Raw genomic sequence first — 12,199 nt, forward strand, 5'->3', positions numbered from 1 at the left:
CACATTCACCAGGGATCTGGAGCTGAAATGAGTTGACTCCTTCAATGCAAGGTTGATGGAGACCCTTAGGTGCTAAGCTGAATATGGGGGGCACTCTTCATCCAGCCTAGACTTCCCCTGTTGTGGTGGAATTCCCTGTCTCTTAATACAATGAGGGCTTAGCAGATGAAGTCGTGCTGCCTGGAGTATCTCGGCAGGTCCCAGAGAATGGAGGCTGGCCAGTGTCTGGGCTTGTCTGTCCCAGATTTCAGCCTACTCCTGGCTGCTGCCACTTCTCTGCTGTTCTCACGTAGCTGGGGGATCACTTCCTGGGATGAGTGATTCTCACACACATTCTTCTATTCACTCAAGTCAACATCTTTTCTAAAAAAAAATTTCCCTAAATCTTTTTTTTTTTTTTCCATCTGAATTAAAGGTAGATTTAAAATTTGTCTGTTGAGCATGTCAGAACATTAGGCAGCAGCAGGGGACGCATGTGACTCGGGAGCTGTTCATCAAGGGTTTAGATCATACTGTGAATAATAGTATTTAACATCTGATAATGGTCTGCCACATGACTGACCTTTTATGAAGATTACTTGGTGCAGAAAGGCTGGACCTTCACACAGGTTTATCTGACCCCAGATTACTTGGTGCAGAAAGGCTGGACCTTCACACAGGTTTATCTGACCCCAGTGTCTAAATGCTTAGCCACTGGGCAACATCATGCCAGGCACTGGCCACAGGAAAAAAAATTGGTAAGAAGTGAGAGATGTAGGAATCCAATGACAGGTATCTTCTTTTTATGATCCAGGCCAAGAGACATAAAAAGAACAGAATGAGATTTCATATTTCATCCCTACGGTTTCATGCAGGTACCTCGATCATATGCTGATACAAATGAACACTTGGGAGATATCTCAATTTCTCAATTTTTACTTATGGCTTTCTAATTTCTAGATTTTTGGTGAGCGTGTCATCTCTGTTTACTAAAAACATGACAGTCAAACCTCATGAATGTGTACTTTTCTTGGTGTTCAGCAGAGTTTAATTCTCTTAGTTCTTACATACATTACTTTGCATTCTCAGAGTCCCCCAGCCTTTCTGGATTCTTTCAATCAGTCATAATATCCTCTCCTTGGAACTTCTAGAGCATAGACTTAGCTGCTTGCTAGGGCACTGTCAGGCACTTTATCCTGTCTTCTAATAATGTTATGGACACATCATCTTTCCTGACTTTCCAAACACAAGACAATAAAGACTTTACTGGATGCATCTTTGTAAGCCCAACATCTGCTACAGTGACTGACACAAGGTAGACAAACAAATCAGCCTTGGTTAAATCAATTACTAACTGAATGAAACAAATAAATACTATTATAATACTCAATACTGCCACAATAAGTCAGTGTAACTAACCATCTCACCCTGGTCGTTTGCAACCTCAAGCATTTAGTCTCACGCTCTTAGATTTGCATAGTTAAGCTGATGCGGTGGGTTTCAGGTTGAGGGTTAGCTGGGGGTGATGCCAGACAGGTCTGCTCAGGTCTGCTCCATACATATTCATTTTAGGCCCTAGTCTTGAAGGGTCAGAGGCTATTTGGGCCTTCTCTTTCTGTGGTGGATGTATGGTGCATGAAAGTTCAGAGTGCAAGCACATTTAATGCCTCTGCTTAGGTCATGTCCCTTACCGTTCCATTGGCTGAAGCCAGTCACATAAGCCCCAATTAATGGAATGAGAAGCACATGCCATCTGCAGGGAGAGCAGGAGGGATGTGAATATTTACTGACAAGTACCCATAACTATGAAATTATTAGTTATTATACCATAACTATGAAATCATCACCAAGTCAAAAAGGGACTGAAGCAGAAATTAGACTAAAAGGTTAGGAGCTGCAACTAGAAATTACTTTAAAATAGGCATGGATATCAGAGTCCCTCAAATCTAGTTAAAAACCCAGCCTCACTTTTCTCGTATGTATTAATAAAACTAAGGATATTAATAGGTCCTACCTCATAGAACTGTTAGGAAGACTAATAAAATTATCCATGTAAAATATTTTAGCGTAGCATTCTAAACACCAAGCAATAGTCCTTTTCAATACATTTAAATATGCATTCAATAAGCATGATACTGCAGCTGATGGTGGTGGTGGTAACAGGGGTGACATGAGGGCGATGTCAATGATGGCAGCAGTGATGACAGTGACAAGTCACAGAAAATTTCAATTATCCCTGAATATGTACTAATTCCAATTGCAACAACTACATGATATTTACACAACTAAACAAACAAAGCAAAGCAAAATTTTGGCAGTTGTCTCTGCCCGTAAGCTGTGATGAACATTCTAAAATTTTGGCTCAACTCAAACTGCTCCTATGTGTCTACATGTATCTCTAATTGGCTACTCCCACTCTTTGAGTCCTATTTCCAAATCTCTCTGTGTCCATCTAAGGAGGTTTGTCCCTCTTCTTTATATTATTATTATTTTTTAATTTCTTACTCATTCAATCTACTATGTCAAAACATTTCTCTCATGGTCCCTTTTATATCTTCATAACCTTCACTTTGTCAAAACTAAAAGAACAAACTCATTTCTTCCACATTTACTTCTATAGCATCAATTCAGTACTGAATTGGCACTGTGTTCACGACCAAGATAATCACGATGGTGTGATCACTCACCTAGAGCCAGACATCCTGGAATGTGAAGTCAACTGGGCCTTAGAAAGCATCACTACGAACAAAGCTAGTGGAGATGATGGAATTCCAGTTGAGCTATTTCAAATCCTGGAAGATGATGCTGTGAAAGTGCTGCACTCAATATGCCAGCAAATTTGGAAAACTCAGCAGTGGCCACAGGACTGGAAAAGGTCAGTTTTCATTCCAATCCCAAAGAAAGGCAATGCCAAACAATGCTCAAACTACCACACAATTGCACTCATCTCACACGCTAGGAAAGTAATGCTCAAAATTCTCCAAGCCAGGCTTCAGCAATATGTGAACTGGGAACTTCCAGATGTTCAAGCTGGTTTTAGAAAAGGCAGAGGAACTGGAGATCAAATTGCCAACATCTGCTGGATCATGGAAAAAGTAAGAGAGTTCCAGAAAAACATCTACTTCTGTTTTATTGACTATGCCAAAGCCTTTGACTGTGTGGATCACAATAAACTGTGGAAAATTCTGAAAGAGATGGGAATACCAGAACACGTGATCTGCCTCTTGAGAAATTTGTATGCAGGTCAGGAAGCAACAGTTAGAACTGGACATGGAACAACAGACTGGTTCCAAATAGGAAAAGGAGTTCGTCAAGGCTGTATATTGTCACCCTGCTTATTTAACTTATATGCAGAGTACATCATGAGAAATGCTGGGCTGGAAGAAGCACAAGCTGGAATCAAGATTGCTGGAAGAAATATCAATAACCTCAGATATGCAGATGACACCACCCTTATGGCAGAAAGTGAAGAGGAACTAAAACGCCTCTTGATGAAAGTGAAAGAGGAAGAGTGAAAAAGTTGGCTTAAAGCTCAACATTCAGAAAACGAAGATCATGGCATCTGGCCCCATCACTTCATGGCAAATAGATGGGGAAACAGTGGAAACAGTGTCAGACTTTATTTTGGGGGGCTCCAAAATCACTGTAGATGGTGATCACAGCCATGAAATTAAAAGACGCTTACTCCTTGGAAGGAAAGTTATGACTAACCTAGATAGCATATTCAAAAGCAGAGACATTACTTTGCCAACAAAGGTCCGTCTAGTCAAGGCTATGGTTTTTCCAGTGGTCATGTATGGATGTGAGAGTTGGACTGTGAAGAAAGCTGAGCACCAAAGAATTGATGGTTTTGAACTGTGGTATTGGAGAAGACTCTTGAGAGTCCCTTGGACCACAAGGAGATCCAACTAGTCCATTCTAAAGGAGATCAATCCTGGGTGTTCATTGGAAGGACTGATGCTAAAGCTGAAACTCCAATACTTTGGCCACCTCATGAGAAGAGCTGACTCACTGGAAAAGACTTTGATGCTGGGAGGGATTGGGGGCAGGAGGAAAAGGGGATGACAGAGGATGAGATGGCTGAATGGCATCACCGACTTGATGGACGTGAGTTTGAGTGAACTCTGGGAGTTGGTGATGGACAGGGAGGCCTGGCACGCTGCAATTCATGGGGTCGCAAAGAGTCGGACAGGACTGAGCCACTGAACTGAACTGAACTGGCAGGTGTTCTATTGTATGCTGGAGAACACATAAGCCTCATAGGAGAAGAATTTATCCTCTTGAAATACGTGTAATCTAATAAACGAGCCAAATCTTCGATGTCTCAAGAAGATAAGAGAATGGGAAAGGGGTAATCTCTATTCAGTGGAATATCAGTCAACCATTAAAAAGGAATGAAGCATTGACTCATGTTTCATTGTGGATGGACCTTGTAAACATTATGTTGAATAAAGATGCCCATTAAAAAAGACCATCTATTAGACCATCTAAAAGAGCAGATAAATGACTCCATTTATATTAAATTTCTAGAACAGAAAAATCTCTAGAGAGAAAAAGCAAATTAGCAGCTGCTGAGGGTTGGTGGTATATGAGGATAAATAAGGCATGACTACTAACACATACAGGATTAATTTTTGAGGTGATAAAAATATTCTAAAATTGGCTGAGCTGTGGTTACAAAATTCTGTGAATATACCAAAAACCACTGGATTGTATACTTTAAATGAGTGAATGGTATGTGGATTGTATAGTATGTGGATGACATCTCAATGATACTATTTTTAAATAAAGGGGGAAAAATACAGTTTGCACCAACAATTTTAAAATTCTCAAAATGAAGCAAAGGAAAGGGAAAAGAGGAATAGGAAGAAGGAGAAGCAGCAGTACCATAACTTTTTGGAATGCTGTCAAAAAACTATCTGGAATGCTCAAATTATATGCAAATTACCAGATCAAGTTAAATGCTTTGCATAAAAGCTGTTGTGCATTGGCCTCTAGAGAAAACTATTTCCATACCAGTATCAGAACTTCAGTTGGAAAAGTAGCAGTTGTCAGCTCATGGGGGTGTCCGCAAAAGGCTAGACTGGTGAAAGCAGATGATGTCTCCCGTCACTCTCAACCCACTCAGCAACCAGCAAAGCTAATGCTGTCATTGGCCATTTCCCTCCGGTGACAGAAGGAATAAGAAATTGCAGCCTGAGGGTCAGGAAACCTCATAAAGAGAAGTCAGAGCAGGAGGTGCCAGCTGGAAATTTTCATATTCTCAAAGGAAGAAGAGTATAACTCTGATGAGAGTTTATCTGCAATAATTACTACAGTTTTAAAATAAAGACCTAGGCACTTTGCCCCCAAAATGCTGTATTTGGTGCATTTTGGAAGAAACGTCATTGAGCCTTAGGCATGGAGTAAGATGGTCTCTCTTTTTTTTTTAAATTTTATTTTATTTTATTTAACTTTACAATATTGTATTGGTTTTGCCATATATCAAAATGAATCTGCCACAGGTATACATGTGTTCCCCATCCTGAACCCTCCTCCCTCCTCCCTCCCCATACCATCCCTCTGGGTCGACCCAGTACACCAGCCCCAAGCATCCAGTATCGTACATCGAACCTGGACTGGCGACTCGTTTCATATATGATATTATACATATTTCAATGCCATTCTCCGAAATCATCCCACCCTCTCCCTCTCCCACAGAGTCCAAAAGACTGTTCTATACATCAGTGTCTCTTCTGCTGTCTCATATACAGGGTTATTGTTACCATCTTTCTAAATTCCATATATATGCGTTAGTATACTGTATTGGTGTTTTTCTTTCTGGCTTACCTCACTCTGTATAATAGGCTCCAGTTCCATCCACCTCATTAGAACTGATTCAAATGTATTCTTTTTAATGGCTGAGTAATACTCCATTGTGTATATGTACCACAGCTTGCTTATCCATTCATCTGCTGATGGACATCTAGGTTGCTTCCATGTCCTGGCTATTATAAACAGTGCTGCGATGAACACTGGGGTACACGTGTCTCTTTCAGTTCTGGTTTCCTCAGTGTGTATGCCCAGCAGTGGGATTGCTAGATCATAAGGCAGTTCTATCTCCAGTTTTTTAAGGAATCTCCATACTGTTCTCCATAGTGGCTGTACTAGTTTGCATTCCCACCAACAGTGTAAGAGGGTTCCCTTTTCTCCACACCCTCTCCAGCATTTATTATTTGTAGACTTTTGGATTGCAGCCATTCTGACTGGCATGAAATGGTACCTCATAGTGGTTTTGATTTGCATTTCTCTGGTAATGAGTGATGTTGAGCATCTTTTCATGTGTTTGTTAGCCATCTGTATGTCTTCTTTGGAGAAATGTCTATTTAGTTCTTTGGCCCATTTTTTGATTGGGTCATTTATTTTTCTGGAATTGAGCTGTAGGAGTTGCTTGTATATTTTTGAGATTAGTTGTTTGTCAGTTGCTTCATTTGCTATTATTTTCTCCCATTCTGAAGGCTGTCTTTTCATCTTGCTTATAGTTTCCTTCATTGTGCAGAAGCTTTTAAGTTTAATTAGGTCCTATTTGCTTATTTTTGCTTTTATTTCCAATATTCTGGGAGGTGGGTTATAGAGGATCCTGCTGTGGTGTATGTCGGAGAGTGTTTTGCCTATGTTCTCCTCTAGGAATTTTATAGTTTCTGGTCTTACATTTAGATCTTTAATCCATTTTGAGTTTATTTTTGTGTATGGTGTTAGAAAGTGCTCTAGTTTCATTCTTTTACAAGTGGTTGACCAGTTTTCCCAGCACCACTTGTTAAAGAGATTGTCTTTAATCCATTGTATATTCTTGCCTCCTTTGTCAAAGATAAAGTGTCCATATGTGCGTGGATTTATCTCTGGGCTTTCTATTTTGTTCCATTGATCTATATTTCTGTCTTTGTGCCAGTACCATACTGTCTTGATGACTGTGGCTTTGTAGTAGAGCCTGAAGTCAGGCAGGTTGATTCCTCCAGTTCCATTCTTCTTTCTCAAGGTAGCTTTGGCTATTCGAGGTTTTTTGTATTTCCATACAAATTGTGAAATTATTTGTTCTAGCTCTGTGAAGAATACTAAGATGGTCTCTTTTAAGAAAGTAACCAAAAACTAAAACTGCCTTCTATCTGTCATTTCATTCAACTGTCTGCTGCATCATTGGGTCACACCTGAACACTGACTCACTGATCACGCTTTGTTCTTTTTGTTTTCTAGAACCTGTGGCATAGAAATGCTTAATATGTGTTGAAGGAGGAAAGAGGTTAAGACAGTGGCAAGGGAAGAATGTAAAAAAGAGAAAGGAAGAATTTATATAAATTATAAGATTTTAAATAGAATAGCCTGTTAAAAATTTAAGTTATGGGGTGTAAATAGTGGAACTGATCTAATGTCCTCCATAGCATGAACTTGGAAAGAGTATTATTTTTAAGGCTTATTATGTTTAAATGAGCATTAGCCATTGCCACATGCTTTCAAATTTTATCAGTCAGGACTGGATTAGAAGTGAGCAGTCAAGAGCAGTCTATTGTCACAGGACCCATATCAAGCCTATAGTCTGAATCATCCCTGATCCTTTGATTTCTTCTTGTTTAGAACAGGGGAAAACTACGCCAATTTTGTCTTAAGAAAATCAAAGGATCAGGACTCACTGAAAACTCTTCAGTGGACGGGAGTAGGTCTTGGATCTTTCAGGGCAACCACTGCTGGTGACTAGGATGGCACCCAGGATACCCCCTCCATACCCACTCTGGGCTTTAAGAAGAGGGGACACAAATGGGAGATTCCCGGTGCACCCACACAAGAAGAATTCATATGGTCAGAAAGCTAGGGATAACAGTCCACACGAAGTAAAAGTAAGTCTGATACAGAGCAAGCATTTAACAATCATTATGACCACACTGAACCCCACAATTCGGATTGGTTCTGACAATCAGTATGAGATCACTCTGCTGTCCATTTTTAGACATTATTCTTTTACTACTTTTGACTAGTAGTCATTTTAAAATGGACTGAAACCCCCAAACCTCTTCACACTTAAATTCACACTGCTAAATTACATCCTGTGTCTTGGAGGCATGTGACTGGTGTTAATAACCTAAATGCGGGGCTTTTCATCTATTCCACTGAATTTCATCCTACTGGACTGCCTGTCACTCTACACCTTGAGAGCTGTTTAGAGTCTGATTTTGCCATCCAGTATATTAATATTTTCCCTAGCATCATATTCAGAGATTTGATCTTCAAAAATACCTTTATCCACCCAAGAAAATTAGAAAATGGGGAGCATGAGAAACAGACGATGAATCTCTGTGATGTTCCACTATAGGATGTATTCCAGAATGCCCTCAAGATAGCAATGGGCACTGTTTGGATATGGTCATTCAACCAATTAGAACCCAACCAAAGATGTTATTCTGTAGGCCAGTGGTTTCCCATCTATCCTCTGTAGAGTATTAGCAGTTCCAGGGACTGCAGGAGAGAAGGGAGCAAAGGGTGGGAACTCTCTCATCTTCCTAAGCCCCAACTCTCTCATGGCTCCCTAAGCTATCTCCCTTTTTCATTTATTTTCTTTCTTTCTTTCTTTTTTTTTTTTACATATTGTATTTCCTCATGATGCTTTGTTTGAAAAAAAAAAATCGTTTGTGTTCAAATAAATCTTTGAAAACCACTGATTTAGACCAAATTTCTCTATTTTCTATGAGTGCATTATGAGGTCCTTTTGACAATTATCTTTTGAAATTCAGATAGCCTGTCTTGACCTCCCCTCATCAGCACTCCCTTAATTCTACCATCAAAGCAAATCATCTTCCCAAGTTCAGTTGGTTCCTGGTGATCGGCTTCTTTTTCTCTTTTTAATTCCCCAAATATGTTTGTTTAAGGAACCCTCTTACTGGAATGAGCATTAAGTTTATTATTTTTAAAATTGAGGGCCACACTTGCCAAACCATAGACTTTTAGAAATTATTAATACTATTTTCCCCACAAATTCTTAAAAATGGTCAGCAATGGTGTAAAAATGCAATTTTCAAGTTATTTCAGTGTGTTAGATTGCAAATCATGCCTACCAAAGGGTGAAAGTCATTTAAAGGAGTCAGGAGCTCTCATATAATCTCCTTGTAGTTGGAGCCTCATTCCTCTACCTAAGACTTGTAATGAGATTAAAGAAACGTCATCAACATTTGGGAATCAAACAAGAAGCACATCTATCAGCACTATCAAATGGCCTACAATAATAATAATAATTTCATTCATGAGGAATTATACATCTTCATATACTAAAATATTTACTAGGCTTTCTTTCAATATTCAATAACTATTCTGAACACATCCCAGGCACTGGGCTATGGAGGCTGACATTATCAACCTTTCTGCACATATTAAAAATGTAGAACAATAATTGAGTGACAAGGAATATCTGTACAAAAAAAAAAAGGAAATAAAACATCAGTGAAATGTGAACAGTGTCTTTAAAACTCTGGTAAAATTTCATTTTTGCCAATGAAAATGGCAAAATAGCTTACAAGAAATAGCTTGGTTTCTTTTGAGCCAAATTTCATGTCGGTATAAGACTGGCAATACTTTAGGCTGTCATCCAAATACAAAGAAATGTTCACTACAGACTTACTAGATAGCACTGCAAAATCTAGACTGGGCATCATAAAGAACACAGGAAAAAGGAAGGATAATTATGTAAAGCCAACATTTGAATGCATTGTGTGTGGCTGGCAGACTTCTCCTGACTCACATTAATATTCACATCGGGCACTGTTTAATGATGCCATTCAGAATGGGGATATGAGCAGGAAGAGGTATAGAGGCAATCAAAAAATAATTTATTGCAAGAGAAATATTCCTCCCTTTGAAGCATCATTTTAAAAAGAGGCACTTTTTTTTACCCCCTGTACCTAATTTTACTAAATAGATTCTCTTCCCTGTCAAAACCCCAAGGGTACTTTATGAGAAATATAAATTGGTATGATAAAAAAAATCCTACACAAAATGTATATCACTCAGGTGACACGCCACATGGATCCTTTAAAAAAAAAATCAAACTGTGTTAAACATAAGCAGAGGCCTTCAGTTAGCAATAAGGTGCTTTTGTAAATTTTTCCAGTTTACCCAGGTAACTTTCAAAACCTGAAAGAAATGCTTCCGTTGCTGTCATTATACTCCAAATCTGCCAGTATCAAAAACCCAAATTAAAATTACATCAGGAATGAGAAACCGTCAGGCTATTTCCAACACTGAATTTAAAGGTTCAAGCTTCTCCTCCTTATGTATTTCCTGAGTAGTTCTATAGCCATTTGTACTATTTGTGAAGTTATGGAGTTCTATATTTAACTTAAAATGTTTATCTTTTGTGGAAGACCTAGAGAAAGAAAGAGGAGGAAGAGAAAGAGAAACAGAAGAATTATAACAATAAAACAACAGCAACAACACACACATATTTGAGCAGTAATTACGTGCCAGACACTTTGCTAAATGTTTTATATGCATTAATTTTTTAAGCCCCAAAGGACCTTATAATGTAGGTACTATTATTTTTCCCATTTTAGAAATCTGGAAACTGAAAGGATAAGTAATTTTTCAAGGTTGTGGAGTTTATTTAAAATGCATAAGTTAATACAAATTACAAAGGCTCAACCTGTATCTTGGGTTTCCCTTGTGGCTCAGCAGGTATAGAATCTGTTTGCAATGAGGGAGACCTGGGTTTGATCCCTGAGTTTGGAAGATCCCCTGGAGAAGGGAAAGGCTACTCACTCCAGTATTCTGGCCTGGAGAATTACATGGACTGTATGGTCCACGGGGTCACTAAGAGTCAGACACGACGGAGCAACTTTCACTTCAGTTTTGCCAGGACGAGGTGGCCGAGTGGTTAAGGCAATGGACTGCTGCTAATCCATTGTGCTCTGCACACGTGGGTTTGTATCCCATCCTTGTTGGCTTGTAGCTTCCACTTCCTGCCTTCAGCTTGGGCTTCCCAAGTGGTGCTGGTGGTTTTTAAGAAAAAAGAAAAAGAAAAAAAACCTTCTCTTGACAATGCAGGAGACACGGGTTCCATCAGGAAGATCCCCTGAAGGAGGGCATGGCAACCTACTCTAGTATTCTCGCCTGGAGAATTAATTTCCCTCAGCAAAGGCAACTACTTTTGGGCTTCCCCCATAGCTCAGTTGTTAAAGCATCTGTCTGCAATGCAGGAGACACCAGTTTGATTCCTGGGTCAGGAAGATCCCCTGGAGAAGGGATAGGCTACCCACTCCAGTATTCTTGGGCTTCCCTGTTGGTTCAGACACTAAAGAACCTACCTGCTAATGCAGGAGACTTAAGAGACCCAGGTTGGATTCTTGTGTTGGGAAGATCCCCTGGAGGAGGGCATGGAAACCTACTCCAGTATTCTTGTCTGGAGAATCTCATGGACAGAGGAACCTTGAGGGCTCAGTCTATGGGGTCACAAAGAGTCAGACACAACTGAGTGACTAAGCACACAGCAGAGAGAGGAACCAAAGATGACCTTGCATGGGGCACAGCTGGGACATGAACTCTGCAGTCTGGTTCTGAACCTGTGCTCTTAACCACTAGACTATCATGTCAACAGAGGAGTTGACATGGAGAATTGCCTGGAGAATTAATTTTCCTCAGCAAAGGCAACTACTTTTGGGCTTCCCCCATAGTTCAGTTGTTAAAGCATCTGCCTGCAATGCAAGAGACACTAGTTCGATCCCTGGGTTGGGAAGATCTCCTGGAGAAGGGAAAGGATACCCACTCCAGTATACTGGCCTGGAGAATTCCATGGACCTTATCATCCATGGGGTCACAAAAAGTTGGACATGACTGAGTGACTTTCACTTCAAACCTGTATCAGTGATAAGTAACAAGGAAGTCGGGCAATCATGGATAAAAACAGAGGCTAAGAAAAGTCCAATAATTCTTGATTGACCAGAAACCATTTCCTATGGGAAAAAAACTGGAAACAACTGAAATTTTTCAGTCTGGATAGTGCCCCTATCAGTAGGAAGATATTTGATAACAGATAAAACAATTTCAGTGCCTTCAATAAACATAGATTTAATTTCCTTACACATAGCAAGATATCTTGAGATAGGTGGTTGCTGCTCTTAGTTTTATAATGTTAAGGCCAATGACCCTGCAAACCTTGTGGCCATTTCCTCACTGTAACAAAAGAGCTGCTGCAACACCAGCCATC

The 12,199-nt window shown here is 39.7% G+C and overlaps 1 non-coding gene across 1 annotated transcript; it reads left to right on the forward strand.

The window, feature by feature from the left end:
* Window positions 1–10,852: 10,852 nt before the first annotated feature.
* TRNAS-GCU lies at window positions 10,853–10,937 on the forward strand. The gene is given in 2 exon segments: window positions 10,853–10,889; window positions 10,893–10,937. It is a non-coding gene; the product is annotated as a tRNA-Ser (tRNA).
* Window positions 10,938–12,199: the final 1,262 nt, after the last annotated feature.

Source organism: Bubalus bubalis, chromosome 10 (assembly GCF_019923935.1).
Source record: "Bubalus bubalis isolate 160015118507 breed Murrah chromosome 10, NDDB_SH_1, whole genome shotgun sequence".
Taxonomy (NCBI): domain Eukaryota; kingdom Metazoa; phylum Chordata; class Mammalia; order Artiodactyla; family Bovidae; genus Bubalus; species Bubalus bubalis.